Genomic DNA, 14,370 nt, shown 5'->3' on the forward strand with positions numbered 1-14,370 from the left:
ATGTTTGGACCAGTGTATTTGATCAGTTGGGATAACGCACTTGCATCTCCTGTCATATGTCGCGAGCATCCACTGTCCAAATACCATATTGAGTTCTTGTTTGTACCTGTTACCTGCAATCACACATATATTATAACTTGGTACCCATGTCTATTTGGGTCCTGAACTGATTAGTCCCTTAGGAATCCACACTTGGATTAGTCTAACAGACTTTCCAGTAGCTGTATTCCAAATGGTTTTTCTCGGCTTTTGTGTGCTTGGTGTGTAGTGTATAGATGATACAATAATTGTTTTAGCTTTATTCAACTGATTGTTCAGTCTATATCTCTTCTGAACTGGCTTGCAGTTATAGTAATTGAAATAGCTATTCGAATAGTTCTTGTGCGACCTCTTTGATGACTGACTTTGTGAATCAGTTAAGAATTTTTGACTATAACCAATCCCATATCTTCTAGCCTTGTTCATATTCTCAGGAGGTTGCTCAATCAGTTTACTGGGCTCAATTTGTTCTTTTATCACTGCTGTTTTGACAAAATGAATGAATTTCCCTTTGTCTATTTTTGGCTTTGGTTGAGTATCATTTGGATATATTTCTCCTTGAGTGTTGAACCCTAAACCAGTTTTATCAGAAACTGATTTTTGTGAATTCTGCATCTCATTCAGTGCAGTAGATGACTTGTTCCAATACTGAATGAGCTCAATCTGTTTTGAGTTTTCAAGAATCAACTTCTGGATTAATGACTGATTTTTATTTCTCTCTGCTTTTAACTCAGCAATTTCCCTTTTTATACTCAACCCATCAACTGATTCATCAGTTTTGGTTTTATTGTCTGTGGGATCAGTTTGCTTTGCTTTGATTTTTTCAAATGATGGTGCAAGCTTTTGATACTCATTTACCATGTCATGTAGTGTTAGAATGAGTTCTTCTCGTGTGAAATCAGTTGAACTAAAATCAAATACCTGTTGGCTAGATGATTATTCTTCTGCATCATTAGCCATTAAGCACTTGACTTCCTCATCATCACTAGAGCTGCATGAGCTTTCTCATGTTTCTTTCTGAAGGACTTCTTATCTTCCTTGGGTCCTCTTTTGTGCTCATATGATTTCTTTCTTCTATCAATTGAGCCTTGACTGCCCTTCTTGGCAGCCATAAAGTGACTTGATTTGCCACAGTTGTAGCAGGCATTTGGTTCATCTTTGGAACTGTTCTTTTGGTATGGCTTCTGGAAGTTTCCTTGATTCTTTCTCATGAACCCTCCAAATTTTTTGATGAACAATGACATAGCATCACTGCTCACCTGATCAGCAGATTTCTCGACTGAACTGATTGGTTCTGTTCTGACAGCAGCTAGAGCAGTTGTGGCTGCAGGGGTAGATGGTTCTCCTTCTCTTGTCTGCAGCTCAAATTCATAAGCCTTTAAATCAGCAAACAGATCATGAAGTTCAATCTTGTTCAGATCTTTGGACTCCCTTATTACCATGGTCTTGACATCCCATTCCTTGGGAAGACCTTTCATTACCTTCAATGCAATCTCTTTGTTGGTATACACTTTTCCAAGTGCATTTAACTCATTGATGATACTGCTTACTCTTTCATCATACTCGTGCATTGATTCTCCTGCTTTCATTTTGATGTTATCAAACTTTTGAACAACAACAGAAAGTTTATTTTCATTGGTTTGATCATTTCCTTCACACAGCTGGATTAGCTTTTCCCAAATTTCTTTGGCTGACTTACACATCTGTATTTTGCTGAAGGTTACTTTGTCCAGCATTTTGTACAGAATGTCTTTAGCTACATGATCAAGATTTGCTTTTCTTTTATCTTCAGTTGTCCATTCATCTCTGGACTTTTCTATTCTTTGTGGTGCCCCTTCTGTTATGGCAACTGCTGTATTTGTTTTTAGAATCTTCATGGGTCCATCAGTTATGACATACCACATGTCATCATATTGTGCAGCTAAAAGAGCCTGCATTCTGAATTTCCAATCATCAAATTCTTCTCTGGAGAACATAAGAATTTTGTTGAATGAAGTCATGCTAGCAAGTTTATAGATCAAAAGTATTCAAGATCAAGATTCAACCGCTCTGATACCACTTGATAGGATCGATTAACGTAGCAAGAGGGTTTAAACACTCACAATTAAAACTGATCTTTTCGAGGTTTGAGTTCAGGTGGGTGAGAAACTGATTCGCGGAAGCTTGCTGGTCAATGACAATCAGTTAAACTAAAGTAGTTGCGGAAATTAACTGACTGAAAGATAGAATACAAAACTGAAATAAAATACACAAGGATTGTTTCTGGATGTTCGGAGATTTCAATTACTCCTACGTCACCCCTTCTATCCCAAGGATATGATTTCCACTAAACGACTTTGATCGAATACAAGATTTGTACTGACCCACTTCAGTTTGGACTTATCATTCCCAAAAACTGAAACTCTTAGTATTACAGAATGTTCTCAGTGCGTAACTGATCTTAGCACTATCGAATTTAACGATTATTACAAAGTTCTAGTGAGCTCAAATTGTAGCCTTGACTGCTACGAATAAATCAAGTAAGGGTGAGCTAAGATTTTGACAGAGTAACAACAAACTTTGAATAGAGTGATCTGTGAATTTTTTCAGCTGTTCTTCTGTCATATTTATAAGCTTTCCTTCCAATGGTAACTTGAGATATATTTGAATCTTTGTATCCGTTGATTGCCACTTCATCATTCCTTGGGCATTGTTTGCTTCATTTATTGTAATGAGGCGTCTTAATTGCTTTAGCCGAATTGCGTTGTTCTAAGATGTATTGATTGAAGTGCGGCATTTCATATTCAGTTGCAATCTGCTATGTCTCTTTGTCAGTTGAATGTTCTTTCCCGAGACATGTTTAGTTGAAGGAAGCATACGGCTGAATATATCAACTGATCGGTTTCCAACTGATCAGTTTTCTTTATTAGATCTGCTGATTTCAGTTGTTAAGCCCAGTTGCTGAATATAATTGCGCGTATCAGTTGGTTGATCAGTTTGTCAAACTCCAGAATTTAGAGTTTGGTTCATATTTTGTCAAACGCCGGAATTTCGTTTCCAACATACTTTATCTGTATACCAATACAAGCTGCATAGATAAAGTCCTTGAATATACAATAGGTACCATGAGGTCTGCGTCACAACGTAAGATCATGAAACTCATTAGGAAGTGTACCGTATATTCTAAAGAGGTTCCTAGTCGATTCAGCCGCCTAAAACAAAGATAAAGGTCGCTCGAGCTTGAGAATAGCATTTGTGGTGTAATCGCCATGTTTCTTTGGCAAGGGCATGGAGATGTCCATTCACACAGATGAGTGATCATATGATGATGCACTGAACAACCCTCCCTCGGACTGTCCAAATGGTTATCACTTATCGAGTGGAATAGTCCGCAGTTATGGTTATACACCATTAGTCCTTTGACCCGAGACAATGAAGGGGCTATACTTATTAGCACGCACTTTTATCCGTTTACCGACTCCATCTAGGGTCATCAGGTGGCGAGGTTGGGTGTAGTTTTGAAATACGTAGGAGCAAATGCATTGTAGTTGAGGATTCATCGTTCGCCTACGGGTGAAGATATCCTATGTGATCTGATGAGTTAATCGTGCAATGAGTCTCTGGCCAGAGCAAGAAATATGCTTTAGAGAAAGGTGTTTTCCTAGTTGCACATACCATGCCACTATTAGTACTCAAAGATAAATCGCATCGTTATCGAATTCATATGCAACTCTCGATATACCAATGGTTGCAGATTCGATAGAGATATATGTGTTGAAGGTACCGTACTGTACGCTAACCATGACTAAAGGTTCTTGCAGGTACTATCAGTGATACCTAGGGGATCATGGGGCGATGCTACTATACGCTCTTACCATGATCCGATGGGTCCAATAAAAAATGAGTTCTGACATTCTTGATCAAGTTGTTGATGAAAAGAATGGTGCTAACTAGGGTAAGTCCAAATAAGAATAAATGTTATTCTGAATCACATGGAGATGTGGACCCACGTCTAGCTGTATCCCTGAACCATTGAGGGTCACACAAGTATCGGATTCTGTGTTTCCGTTGAGATAGTCAAATTTCAAGTAGTTGGAATTTGACGAATATAGTTTCATGGAAATCAGACAAGAAGCTTATAAAGGAGTTTATGAGCTTATTCCAGAGGATGGAAGAAATGGAAGTTGTCATGATTTCTAAATAAGGAAGGAAAGTGGAATTGCCTGTTTTGTGAATAAGTTCACTAAAACTGGCAGCTGCCAAATATGGTAACTGCCATATTTGGTAAATGAAAATTTTGATCTTCGAAGTTTTCATTATATGAACAAGATTTGTATCCTTGGTACATCGGCGCTTTCGGATCGTCGATCGGGGTTATAATGAGTTCAGAATCATTTTTTTTGTGAATTTGGAATTTACTAATTAAATGATTGTGCAAGTAATGATGACTACTAACATGTACAAATTCCCATAAATATTTTAGAGGAGTCTAGAATTAAATTAACCAATGAGTTAGTTTATAAATTAAATAATGGTTATTTAATTTAATATACATATACATGCATATATTTTATATGGTGATATAAAATATGTGTATATGATATTATTATATCATGTATTATTAAAGGTTAATAAATACATTATATATTAATGGGAGTTTAAATATAATGAAGTTATTAGAGTCCTTGTGCGAGAAAGACTCCTAATTGGATTAAGAGTCTCACTCTATATATACACCACTAGAACTCATAATAATAATAAAAAAAAACAAGTTTTTGCACACAAAAAAAAAACTCTTAAAGACCTTTCTCTCCTCCAATTGAAGTCACGGCCACCCCAAAAGATTTGGAAGAAAATTTGTCAAGAATGTGCAAATTAGATTTGCATAATTATGGATTAAGAAATCATAATTATTTGATTAGGAATCATTAAGTAAAAATTAACAAAATCTTCCCAAATTTTGAGAAAAAAAACTCGGCCAATTCAAAGAGATTTGGGGAAAAATTTCGGCCAAGTGATTCCCTTCCACCACCACGCCGTCGTCGCTGCACCGTCTCCAGATTTTTGAAATTCGGAGGCTACAGTCTCAACGCACAAATCATTTGTGATTTCTAGTACAATCCAATCAAAGAACAAAGTCTCTGATCGTGGACCCAATTAGACGTTCAAATGAGAAGAGCCGTTCGTAGGGATTTACAAGAAGGACTATCTCCGCGTAAAAATCGGAATAGTTTGGAGTCCAAGCGTTAAGAACGCAAAGGTATAATTCTAAACACCCTATGAATGTTTTTAAACACACGACTCCCAAGAAAAAAAATTTTAAACTTCTGCTGCGTCTTGGGTGCAAGAATACGATGTCCCAACAATCTGTTTATCATTACACGATTCATTTCCCTTTCAACGGCATCTAGCCAAAGGGACATCCAACTAGACATATCATTACAGGAAATTCTTCTGAAGCCTTCTGATATAGCAATTCTTTCCAACACCATCTGCTCCTTCATAAGCATCAACTCGTAAAGACCTTCATCAGTGGCAAGGTCTGAAGTATGAATGACATCGAGACGCTTCTTATATTTGATCTCAGTTGCCTTCTGTTTATCAATAGCAACTGATCCATCTTGCTGAATGGTCTGGAGTTCATGTATCTTAGTCCAGGTGGACATGACCCTTTTGAAGACAAAATCTTCAACGTCTCTCTTCCAACTCTCCAAGCGACGAAGCCTTGCAGAAGGATTAGGGTTGTTGGAACTGCTTGGTATATCCATCTGTGCTTAATTGTTATTGTTAATCTCTAATGATGTTGATCTTATCTATAGACAGACTCTAATTGAAGAAATAGATGAAGACGAAGAGACATCAGTCAACAGAATGCTCTTGACTTATTTAGACTGAGATTGTTTTACTCTTTTTTATTAATATGCATTTATTGAGGGAGAATGTTGAATCTAAGATGGTTAATTGATAAGACAATATTCAATTGGTCTTCAACTAAAATGGCTCACTTTTCAACTAATCACTCAGTTACTGACCTAATTGATCTTATCCAAAAATTTAACTGATTATTCGATAAGTATTCCATATTAAGTGATGTGATTGTTTAAATTACACACTTAATTGTTGTCAATCATTGAATAGTAATATGTGGCTTCATGTAGTCTACTAGACATCTATTTACATTTTCACCGCACGTACACATCGTTTTATTCAAATTTATCTTGGACTGACACGTGTCCAAAAATTTGAACAGTCACAAACATAAGTAATTGAACCTGCTCCATTTCAGTTCGCTTACGAGCATTTCAATTCTCAGAGCAAATCAAATACACATAGACTTTCTTTCTCGCAGATATTCAAATTCTCAGCAATGGCAAATCAAGTTCCGACATACATCCTTAACGCAATGGCTATTGACTTTGAATCAGTCCTCTCTGTCAAGGACGAAGCTATCAAAGATGTTTTTCTCAAGCTTGAAGCAACTGGATTGAAGACATTTTTGTGATTATCATCTCAATAAATCTATCCCAAAGAGATTCAGGATCTTTATGCAAATAGCTTTATCTCTGCTGATGGCAAAATCACTACAACCGTCAACATTCAACTACTGATAATTGAAGAAGACTCCTTCAGCAATCTCTTTCAACTGCATTCTGATGGCTTGGCTAATATCTTTGACGTAAAGACTTTTGATGTAGAGGAGATGCAGACGCTTTTATCTGTCGATGGAAGAAAAATCAAAATTTTTTATCCTAAGAAAGAACTGAAGCCAGAGATTCAGTTACTGGCGGACATTGTGGCCAAGGGTTTACTCGCCAAGGCATTCTCATTTGCTGTTTTAACCTTTGAAAAGTTCTAAGTTATGACTGCTATCATGTCTGGACGGATACTGAAGTGGTCATCTATATCTTCAATATACTCAAAAACATGCTTCAGTCCTCCAAACAGTCCAATGGATTTGCTGTGCTACTCAACTACTTGTTAAAGAACAACGGTTTGTTTGGTGACTCTTCTGAAAAGTCATTCAAGTTCAAAATCTTCAATGCCAAGAATGTTCAGCAACCAAAGATCAAGCTGTACATGTCTCCTGAGCAATTTGTCAAAGTGAATAAGGAGTTTGGGACGGAGGCAGCTCCCTAATCAATCAAGAAAATCAAGAATTTAGCTCAGAAAAAGGCAATCAAAAGAAAACCGATTGTCAGTGAGACTGATTCAGAGAAAACTCCATCTCAAAAAGTAATGAAGAAGCCAAGGACTCTTAAAACCAAACCAGCAGCTGTTTTAGGAAATATCCCAGCTGAAAGATTGAGACAAACTGGAGCTGAACAGCCTATCAGCGCCACACCTTTGAGGTCAGTTCCAGTTGAGTCTTCAACTGAGAGTCAGTTACCTCTCCCAACTGTTCCGTCTAAGAATATTATCACTGAATCAGGTGATAAGCAAAGACCAGCTGGAGTCAAAGCTCCATTGATCACCATCACTGGCCCAACTACTCTACCGTTTGTCAGACCAAAAGGGTTGGTAATCTGAGAGAAAATGGATACAACGGTGTCAGGACTAAGTATCTCTCATGTCCTTACTGACCCGAAAGGAAAGGGTAAGATGATAGAAGAGCCCCGACCGACAAACTACGTTCAGACTCATATTGACCTCATATGGAAAGAGCTAAATGAGTTTTCTGAATCGTAGCTCAAAACATACAATGAATGGGTCAAATTCAGGACCAAAGTTTTTTCCAGGCAATTGCAGAAAAAATCAATTATGAAGAAATTCATTGCCTTGGAAACTGTAGTCCTAAGACTAGTCAAACTGCCACAATTGTTCAAGCATTGGAAAGAAGGACGTACTTCTTTGATTTGGTGCGTGCCAAGAAACTAGCACAACTGATCGCTCAGTTATGCCAAAATTATGATCCAACAAGTCCAACTGCATTCAATGATAAAGCAGTTTATGATCAATTGGACATGGATCTACTTTCACTGCAAATGAAGATTAAAAATTGGGAAATGGATCAAGAGTTGACTATTCCAACACATTCCCAAAATCCTTCATCTGGAGAGCAGGCTGAACAATCATTTCAACACCCAGAGCCATCCCAGGAACCAGTTACTAACTTAACTGAGCAAGTAACTACTCCTTCTTCAAAGGTGCTCAACCGTCAATTTCTGTTCTTCAATCTTCTTCTGCAGATCTTCAACTCTACACTGATGCTGAGTTATCACTGGCAAATATCGACGAAATCATACAATCAATTGCCACCGATAGCCAGCTGAATGTTCTAACTAGAGAAGCAATTGAAGAACCGAGCGTAACTGAACAACCAACCTCAGAGGTTGTTTTACAAGAAACTGAAGAACCGGTTCAGTAGCCTACCACGACTAAAAAGGCAGTTCTAGCTGAAACTGAACTGCACTTGGAACCAACTGAAGAAGTGCAAACTAAAGAGCCAACTACAGTATCAGTTGTTAAACAAACTGAAGAGCCTAACAGCTCAACTGTTGTTCCGACTTTCACTGCTCCTCCAGAACTTCAACAGGAACCAATAGCAGAAGATGTTTCAGAAATGGTTTACGTTGTGACTGAATCAATTGATAGGGCCTTGGTAATCTTTAATGAAGAAAACAAGGAGCAAGAACCAGAATACTCTTGAGCTATGTCTCCTGAGATACCAACGACTACTCATACTATGATAGAAGTTCAGTCCAACCTCAACCGTTTAATGTCATCTATTTCTGATATGAAGTCAACCCTATTGCTGCACAATTTAAAGATTGATTCTATAAAAGAGAATACAATGAAGGACCTACAACAAGTTACAAGGGATATCACGTCTTTATTTTTCCAACTTGATCAATTAAGGAAAGACCGAGTGACAGTTCAAGAACATTTCCAGACTCAAGACATGTTCATTGAGTTTTTGGAAACAATAGTAACAAAGAGAATGGATCTTTATCCAGCAAAGTTGATGGGTTTGACAACAAGGGGGAAGAAGAGAAAGAACAGCAGAAGCCATTCACCAAGTCAACTGACTGATCAAGATCAGTTAAAAGATATTCTTATTCAGTTGAAAAGTTCGGCAAATTTTGAAGACTCTTTTATTCTTTCATTTTTTGTATGAATCTGTACATTGAAAGAGTAGTCAATAAAAGTTATTTTATCTATAAAGAATTCAGTTTGATCAGTTCATATACTCCAGATTTTGTCAAACACCTAAAATGGAGAAATTGTTGAAAACTTAATTTCGGAGTTTGACAAACTGAGCGTAAAAAGATTAAACAACTGATCAAGGAAAACAAAGGTAACTGATATTTTCCCGAACTGAAGATCAGTTGAGAACTGATCAGTTACACAACTATCAGTTTATCCTATCAGCTCATCAGCTTTACACGTCTTCGGTGAAAAGGACGTAGCCCAACAATCGACGTATTATACAAAGAGCAGCAGGAGCGCCGAATTTCAGAAATGCTACAGTGTACGACTGTCAGAAAAATGTTGACGTGGCTAACAACAGATATAAAGATTCAAAATACATTCATTGTTACCGTTGGAAGCAAAGCCTATAAATAGCCGAGAAGAGCAGCTGAGAAGAGGTTACCGAGTTATTATTCAAATAAAACCTCTTTACGAGCATTCTGCACATACTCGTTCAAGCTCATCATCAAAAAGGCTCACGCTTGTTATAAACATCAGTAACTTTCAGGCTATACATTGAGCAAAAAGCACAAATCACTTACTATTGTATTATTTGATCTTACAGAGATCAGTTGTGCTAAGAAGTTTCAGATCAGTCGAGTACTGATAAATTGTATTGATACTAAGAGTTTCAGTCTTGGCAATGTTAAGTCCAAACTGAAGTGGGTTTGTACAAATCGTTGTATAGATCAAAGTATTTTAGTGAATATCTTATCTTCAAGATAGAAAGGGGTGACGTAGGAGTGTTTGAAATATCTGAACATCCATAAATCTTATGTCTCTTATTTTCAGTATTATTCTATCTGTCATTCAGTTTATTTCCGCACTTTCATTAGTTAACTGATTGAAATTGACAAACAAGATTCCTGAGTTAAGTTTATCACTAAGCTGACTCATTATTTGAAAAAGGCTGTGAAAATTGTCAAGTTTTTATTCAACTCCCCACTTCTAAACACTTTTTCACCTCCCCACCGATTCTATCATATATGTTTCAAAGCGAGTGACCCATAACATAGTGCGCCTGATCAGACTAAACAACAATAATGGGCTGGCAGGGATGTTCACAACCATATACATAAAATCTCTGGTCATACTTTACCCGGTGGATTGGTCCCTGGTCATATTTTACTGAGGTGGAGAGGTCTCCGGACACGTTCTCCGGCTTCCAAACCCGTTCATATTTGGTCACAAGACAATTAGCATGCCTCAAAAATATAAAATATATTCTTTTGCACGTAGAACATACTTACGTAACATTGAGGGATACGTTGGATCTCGATTGGGCTGTTACTGCACATACTAACATGTTTTCATGCATCTTAAATTCCTTAACTTAATCATGTCAATCGTACTTATTACCAAGTAAGTAAATAACTTATGACTTTCTAGAACACTGGGGACTTGACCAAGATAAACATCACAACAACCCATGACATCGAACCACGGAACAAATCTTGATATGAGTATGAACATTTTCCCAAGCGATGGAAGACACGGACCTCTCTTAAACCATAGTTCAACGTTCCCTAATCAAAATTCGTAACATCTAAACTAACCTTCACTAAGCTTGGACATAATGACGAAATAGTACCTAAATTTGAAGTTCGAAGATACCTGAACCAGTGCCTAGGCGCTGAGGAGCGCTGCAGCGCCTGTCTAGCGCCTATGCGCTACACTCTAGAGCTGCGGAGATGCCCTGTACAAACCAACAGCGCTGCGGCGCTCAAAATGCAGCTCTGTGGCTCTAACCCTGCGTGAACCAAACCCCAAAAATGTCATCTTCTACCCATTTGCTTCCCTATGACTTCTAATGCACTCAAACCTTTACCAACACGAAGCTACACACCAAATGTCATAGAATCACCACACTCGACACACCTACATGCAGAAAATACCGCTCGACGATACCCAACATTTCCTGCAATCAAATTAACTCAAGGAACATATAAAAAATATTTTTAAACATCATAGTTTGAGCAGTCACACGAAAATGATCATAACTCACTTGTTTCTTATAAGAATATTTTGAATTTACTGTCAAATCGAAGGTATCAAAAAGTACTACATTTATATGTTGAAAAGTTTTCCAGAAAGTCGACCGAAAATTCACAGTACTCAAAATGACAAAAGACTTGGTTTTGAGATATAAAATTTTGATCTAAATCGTTTCAAACATTTTTGCTCAAACTTTTTGTACAACAAACACGGTTTTACATACAATACGCATCAAAATACTTACTACGACAAGAACAATGCAGAAATAAAATAATATACATACCTTTGCGTCTAAACGCTCGAAGATAACGAATACCGAAGTTGTGAATCGCGGTGGATGACTGGGAGACGATTGCTGCACGCTTTCTTGCTCGAAAATGAGCGAAAATCTTCATAAGTTTGCAAGGAGAAGGGTGGCTGCTGAAAGAACTCAAGAACCCTAGCTTTTCTTCAAAATAATGAAAACACAAGGTGTGTGTGCAAGTTTGTGCAGCTGATGTGTGTGTGAGTAACGTTTGTGTGTGTGTGAAATTAGGGCTAAACATTGCTTAATTAAATAATTAGGTATAAAATATACTAATATAATTATTTAACTCCACTAAAAGATTTAATAAAATATTTTACAAGGTTGAAAATCTCAACCACTCAACTTAGCATTTTTGAAAAACTTAAAATCTCAAAATCACCTAATAAATTAAATTAGACTTTGAAATGATAAAACTTTCATAAATCATTTAAAATACCAATTTTTTTGGCATGAAATAAAATACCAGATTTTCATAAATCGCCTAAATCGTCACCGGTCTCTTTTTCCGATCTCGTATCGAATATTCGTCTGAAACATAGAACTCAAGAAAACATGTCAATGTATGTGGGGACCCGAGCTCTAACTCAATTATCTTTGGGATTAAGTGGATCTTTGCTAGAAAATGTGGGTCAAAATTTTGCTTTTAATATCAAAAACAGTTGTATAAAATCATACACAAACAACATTCTTTATTTTATTTCAACAAAGGTAAATACATGTCTTATTCCCTTTCCATAATACAAACTAGATTTTACCACAACTACATGTCACATGTAAACATTCTTAGTTCATCTGCTACGCCCGAAATCTCCACGCTAACTCGATCTCTCATCCTCTGCGTGACCCTGATCCTGTCCCACCTGTTGTCATGCACACATACAGACACAACAACAGCCGGATACTGCGGTGAGAACAAATCCCAGTATAAAACATGTATACATGCATATACACAATATAAATCATGAACATACTATCATGAATGAAATCAACAACAATACATCTTATAGTACATGAAACATAATCATAATAAGTCAAGCAATATAAATCAAACTCATACCTTTGACTCAATTCATATCTAATCTAGGGATCTCGGTGTGAATAAGACGTAACAAGTCTCCCACCTACCCTCCCAATCGTGGTGGCGGTACGTCTTATTCCTAAACTTCGGTCCTGTCTGTATCGAATTTCTACAATGGGAGTCAATCTTCTCCTATGCTTCGATACCACCGAACGTCTAGAAACTTGGCAATTCCGCCAATGACTCTCCTATCTTAATGCTTGTATATAAATCAAAACAAAGCACCAGCATAGCAAGGAATATAAATCTAGTATGTGATTTTGGGAAACTCGAATCAATTCTAACTCGAGTTGTATCTCCCCAATCAAACATTGAATTATACCTTCCTCGTCGTAGTCTTTAGAAATGTCGAGGTCTCGATGTCGAAGCTTGTCACAACAAATCTGAAATGACATGTTCAAAATGCATTCTATCAATCTCAACCCAACTCAATACATATACGATCAATATTAATCTCGGTATATTTCGACGGCATAACGGCGAAATCTCGCGATACCGGTCAACTCAATTATCAATAATCAATATCAATAACTCATAATCATCCCAAATATATTCCATCATCTCAAAATCTACATAACTAAACTCAAGACATGCTGGAATTTACACAAAAATCGCATATCATAACCGTTCTTCGATCCGGTTGCGAATAAACGTTCCCAATAATCACAAGAACAAATAATAACAATCAAACTCTGATTTCCCCAATCATCTCAACTTCAAAACATGCTGAATGTATTAATACTTACATCCTTTGAAAACTTATGATGAGAGGAGCAAGAATCTACACTCGGATTGAAAATCAGACGGTCGGATCGCGTGAAATCACAATACGAATCAAATTTGAAGCTTTGAGGATTTCTGAAACTTGTCTCGATGTCTGCTGAAGAAATGAGGAAGAATGAATGAAACTATATATATCACATGCATGGCAAGGGGCAAATGGCTCTTTCTTTGTTCAACACGTCTCGCGCATATGCGCGACCTCAACCGGCGCATATGCGCGAGACCTTCGGTCTCGGCATTTTGGCTGTTCTGCTGCTCGCGCATATGCGCGAGACCTACGGTCTCCGCATAAATCAATTCCAGCAACTCGCGCATATGCGCGTCGCTTCTCACGCATATGCGCGAGGCCTTCGACCTCGGCACATGGAACTCGCGCATATGCGCGCCTCTCTGCCGCGCATGTGCGCAATACCTACGGGATTTCAACTTAGGCTAACTCGTGCATGTCCCATTCTTATCGCGACTTGATCCATCTATAAGCGCTACAAGTCATAATCCTTAATCTCAGATTATCAACATAAAATTCTCGGGCATTACAATTCTCCCCCTCTAAGATATGACTTCGTCCCCGAAATCTCAGGTAATCAATCAAAGCTTGTAAAGGAAGCAATATACTCAAAAGCTAAATAAATACTCACGTCATGAAAATAACTCTGAATATATCTGTTTCATCTCTGATTCTGTCTCCCAGGTCGCTTCTTCAGTACCATGACGACTCTATTGGACTTTCACCAGCGGAATAGTCTTCGTTCTGAGTTGTTTGTCCTTCCGGTCAATAATCTGAATCGGCTGTTCAAAATAACTCAAAGTCTCGTCGAGTTCTGTCTCATCAGGCTGAAGAATATGAGAAGTATCTGGCATATATTTCCGTAGCATCGACACATGAAAGACATCATGTATACCAGATAGAGAAGGAGGAAGAGCAAGTCGATATGCACGATCGCCAATCTTTTCAAGAATTTCGTACGGACCGATATATCTAGGAGACAACTTACCGTGT

This window comes from Primulina huaijiensis, chromosome 13 (assembly GCF_012295235.1).
Source record: "Primulina huaijiensis isolate GDHJ02 chromosome 13, ASM1229523v2, whole genome shotgun sequence".
Taxonomy (NCBI): Eukaryota; Viridiplantae; Streptophyta; class Magnoliopsida; order Lamiales; family Gesneriaceae; genus Primulina; species Primulina huaijiensis.